The 5035-nt window shown below is 46.9% G+C and overlaps 1 pseudogene; it reads left to right on the top strand.

Moving 5' to 3' along the window:
• The window catches only part of LOC116686692 (toll-like receptor 13), a 21170-nt pseudogene extending 16426 nt beyond the window's left edge, over positions 1-4744 (top strand).
• The last annotated feature ends 291 nt before the right edge of the window (positions 4745-5035 follow it).

The following is a 5035-nucleotide window of genomic DNA, read 5'->3' as shown; positions in this document are numbered from 1 at the left end:
CACACATACGCTCACACACACACATTCAGTGTGTTAGGGTTAAAGTGTTAGGGGTTAGGGGGTTATGATTGGAGGTAGGGGTGTTGGGGGTAACGGTGTTAGGGGGTTAGGGTATAGGGGTTAGGTAGCACTACAGAACACCAAATAAAGTAACTAAAGTAACTAGTAACTAAAGCTGTCGGAGTAGAAGTAGAAAGTAACAAGAAAATACTCATAGTACCTCAGCATTAGTACTTTATTACAATACTTTAGTAAAAGTACTTAGTTACTTAGTTACTCACTTACTCAATTAAAAAGAACATTGATATAGGACAACAGGAAGACAACAAGAGGGCTAAAGAAAGATAAGAAGAGTATTTCTTACTCTGCAGGATGAATTGACGTTGTGTGACGTGGTGTGTTTTCCTTTACAAATCCCAGACCAGATCCAAGACCAGACTTCATCTCAGCGACGGTCCTACACGTTGGCAGCATGCCAGCATCGGGAGGTTTGAGACTTCTTGTCTTACTTCTGTGTCTCGTGCATCGTCTCCACCCGTCCCTGGCGTACTCTCTGAAGAACTGCCACATGGATTACTCCAACGACCCCTCGGCCGATGTGGTGGTGGATTGCACGAACCAGAACCTCGTCTCTGTCCCTGATGACGTACCCCGAGATGCAAATGCAGTTTTTCTCGCAGACAATCAGCTCGAACGCATCAACAGGGACGATTTCCGGGATCTGTCAAAGCTCAGAGTTTTGGGTCTGGAAAAAAACCAGATCACGCAGGTGGACGATGGAGCTTTCATCCCTTTGGCGGCGTTAACATGGCTCAACATGGCCAGTAACAAGCTCACAGACCTGACCCGGAACCTCTTTCAGGGACTGTCCAACCTGACCACGCTTGATGTCTCCAGCAACTACATTCAGTCCATTCATACCTCGGCCTTTCAGTCCCTGTCCAGATTAAAAACCGTGATTTTGGACATGAACAACCTCCAACAAGTCGCTGACCTTCAGCCCATCCTGCCGACCACTCATCCAGAACACTGAGCAAGTAGACAGCATCTATTTCCCTCCTTGCAGTCCAAGGAATTCTGGTCCTGAATGCACCCTCAAGTCTGAAGGTGTTGGATGTTTCGTGATATTGACATGGAACCAATTCAGCATACAACGCAGATCTTTCCTCCCTTAGATATATAGACCTGTCTCAGTGTGGCCGTTCTGCCGGCTGGGAATGGACAACCTGACAAGACCGTCCTCAGGAACATACACCCAGCTGTATCTAGAGGACGCGACATACTTACAAAGGGATACGGAAAGTCCTGCAGAGCCTCACTCACTGATGTATCTGAAGACTGACAACATGGAGAGTGATCCGTGAACGATCTCTTAGTCTACGGTCGCAAGATCCCGACCCTTAAGAAGTGGATTCGTGTTGGAACATGTCCCCAATATAAGTGCAAAAATTGTAGACTTGCTCTCAGCTCAGCGAGCTGGATTTGACGTTCTACATCCATGATGAACTGTCAAAGGCTCGATTCAACCATATGAAGCGACGAGTTTTCAACTTTGGGAATAACTTCCTCACCAGGGACCCGATGACATTCGGATCTCTCGTATCTCAAGATCCTTAATCTTGGCGTCAATATCATCTGATTGAGCTGTGAGGACTTCACACCAACGCGCTCGCCTAGAGAGCTTTATCTGAATGGAACTATATTCCCAAACTGGACAGATGCGTTTCAACGTCTTGACGACCGAAGTGTATCGATTTGAGCGTCAACCTGCTGTGGACATTCGGAGAGCCTTCAAAACAGGCCTAGAAGAGCATAGGAGTTCTTGGATCTGAGCAACAACTTTGTAGAGTGTTCTTGAAAGGGGGATTCAAGTTTGGGGTCCTTAAGATTCTGGATGTGGTGTCAAAACGCACCAAGGAGGGTGAAAACATAAGACTTTTGATGGACCGACTAACCTGGGGACCTGAGTGTCTCTCTGCCATTCTATTTCGAAGATAAATTAATTAAACTTTACAGCGGTTGGAAACTCTTACGGTCTACTTTGAGTTCGGAGTCAAAGGTTCTCAACCAAGCAACTACAAAGCCTTCGTTTCTTTAAAGTCTGAAGAGCGTTCACGGTGATAGCAAGGTGTATAACATGGGGTTTCCACAGGACATACCCAATGCCGGGCTATGGAGACACTTAGAGGATTCACAGCGGAGAATTTCTAATTTTTGCTCCAGATGTGGAAACGATTGCGGGTTCAATGCCGGCTCAGAGTTTGACGATCAGACAGACGGTTGTCGGACCTTTGGATCCCGGACTGTTGTTCAGCCAATGCCGACCTGACACTCCTGAATTCTCCCAACCAAGATCAAGTCTTTGGATTTCCTGTTCCAGGCCAATTGTCTGCGCTCCGATGTTTTGAAAGCTAAGCACAACGAGATCACCGTGATCAACGTGACCGTCTTACCAGTTTCTCCCTGCGCCTGGCGTACCTGGATCTCGGAAAACCCCGTTCACCTGCTACTGCTCCAACGTCAGGCTTCATCCAATGGGTGCGAGCAACACCAGACGCAGGTGGTCGACGCCCACCAGGACACCGTCCTTCCCTGTGGCCGAACAGGAGGAAACAAGCTGCTGGACTTCGATGTCCTGTCCTGTTGGATGGACATCAGCTTCGTCTGCTTCATTTCCAGACCACCCAGCCTGGTTCTTTAACCCTTGGCGTCCTCTTCTCACTCTTCCTGATGGTGCAGCTGGTCTACGCCTACCAACCTGTTCCGGCCTTCCTGTAGACAGACAGGAAGAGGAAAGGCGGGAACTACGCCATCGCTACGACGCCTTCGTCTCCTACAACGTCCACCACGAGGAGATGGGTTCTACCCAGAATGCTCCCGGCGCTGGGGGAGGACCAGGATGGAGACTTGCCTTACCCCGAGACTTCCAGCCAGTCCTCTGTCTCTCTCTCTCTCTCTCTTCTCTCTCTCTCTGAAACATCATCCTGTTAACACTCTCCTGTTCCACAGGTACTAGTGACATCATCATGTTACACTCTCCTGTCCAGGGTCACATAGTGACTCATATGTTACACTTACCTGGCCACAGGTACACATAGTGACTCATCATGTTACACTGACCTGTACACAGGTCACATAGGTGACATATGTTACAATGTACTGTGCTCAGGTCACATAGTGACATCATCAGTGTACACTCATTGTCCACCAGGTAACCGATCGTAGAGAACATCACGGACGCCATATACGGCAGCAGGAAGAACGCTGGTGTGATCACGCGGCGCTAACCTGCAGGACGAGTGGGTGCTCCAGAGAGATCCGATGGCCAGTGGGGGCGCTCACAGCGGCGGGGGGGGGGGGGGGGGAGTCCAAGCGGGGGTGGGGGGTCACATAAAAATGTTCCAACCACTACCGACAAGAAGGATTTGGGGGTCTGAATAGAAATCTTTTAACCAAGGTTCATTTACACTCATTATTTTCTAGAGTTCTAATTTCTGGATATTAAATCCACTTGCCACATCTGTTTTATGAGTCTCTGTTAGCCACGTCACTATTGATTCAGTCAGTTCTCCAGGCTAACATGCAAGAATGAGAGTCAGACTACTCCGTCCAATGGGGTGTAATGCACCTGAAGGGCTGGAAAAGACCAAAAGAGCCAGAAGGCATTAAAATGTACGGTCAGATACAAACACCACATTCAGAAACTAGCCATTAACACACAAACAAACATACACACATGCATAAACTATTACACGTTTTTCCATTCTAGATAAACTTAGTCAGTAAGTATCACAGACACTTTGTAAGTAGTATATTAGTTAGAAAAATTGTCTATAATGTGTTTTGTTTGTTTCAATCAACATTAAATTGTACACACTCTACTGCACTTCCTCTAACAGAGAGACCAAGAATAAGGTGTGAACTCAGCTATGCATATGCATAGATAAACATAGACATGTTATTTACGCAAGTGTGAGTCAGATTTCAGTTAAGACGGGGGGGGGAAAACCCTTTTTTTGTTTTTGTCAACCATAACACGTGTAATTAGGTGTGCATCGCTCATTGGGAGCGGGGGGGGGGGCTTCACAGTTAAAAATAAGTTCTTTGGTGAACGGCAAAGATAAATAATATTCAAGATTGTTTGAATGAAGGTTTGAGAAATAGTATAAAGTAATGCATAAAACTACTTACTAAAGTCTGAGTGTGCTCAATAATTAGTAAAGAAAGCTGTCAGATGAATGTAGTGGAGTAACTAAAGTAATTAGTAACTAAAGTAACTAAAGTAGCTAGTAACTAAAGCTGTCGAGGTAAGTAATAAAGTAGAAGGAGAAACTAAAAAGAAAAATAATCAAAGAAAGTACAAGTGCCCAACATTAGTTAATTGATTAACAATACTTTAGTGAAAGTACTTAGTACTCAGTTATCTGAGTTACTTCACCGGCCGTTGTTTGCTGTTGACGCGTCCGCCTGTTTGACGAGCAGAAGGACGTCCTGGTCCTGCTGTTCCTGGAGGACATCCCGTCCCACCAGCTGTCCCCCTGCTACCGCCTGAGGAAGCTGGTGAAGAGACGCACCTACCTGAGCTGGGTGCAGGCCGGGCAGCACCCACGGGTGTTCTGGCAGAACGTGTGGGGCGCCTGGAACGGCGGGGGGTGGGAACGTTCCCACAGGAACGCGGGACCTGCTCCTGGGGACGGTGGGCACTGAGGCGGAGGTAGGGGTGTTAGGTTTTAGGGTGTTAGGGGTTAGGATGTTAGGAGGTTAGGGTGTTAGGTGGTTAGGTGGTTAGGATGTTAGGGTTTTCTGGGGTTAGGAGGTTAGGGGGTTAGGGTGTTAGGGGGTTAGGGTGTTACTTTGCAGATGATAAAGTTAACCACTGCATGCTTACAGCTTGCTTAAATACGGGTTCACTAGCATGGCCATTTTACAACATTCACTAAAAACAAACAAAAAAATCCTTGAGAGAACCAGTTACCCGTTTACTACAGCGCTGCTAAAGGTGACTAATTAGAGGAATGAAAAACCATCTTTTGGA

Source organism: Etheostoma spectabile, unplaced genomic scaffold, assembly GCF_008692095.1.
Source record: "Etheostoma spectabile isolate EspeVRDwgs_2016 unplaced genomic scaffold, UIUC_Espe_1.0 scaffold437, whole genome shotgun sequence".
Lineage (NCBI taxonomy): Eukaryota > Metazoa > Chordata > Actinopteri > Perciformes > Percidae > Etheostoma > Etheostoma spectabile.
The sequence above is the reverse complement of the archived record's forward strand: the minus strand, read 5'-3'. Positions and strand labels throughout refer to the sequence as shown.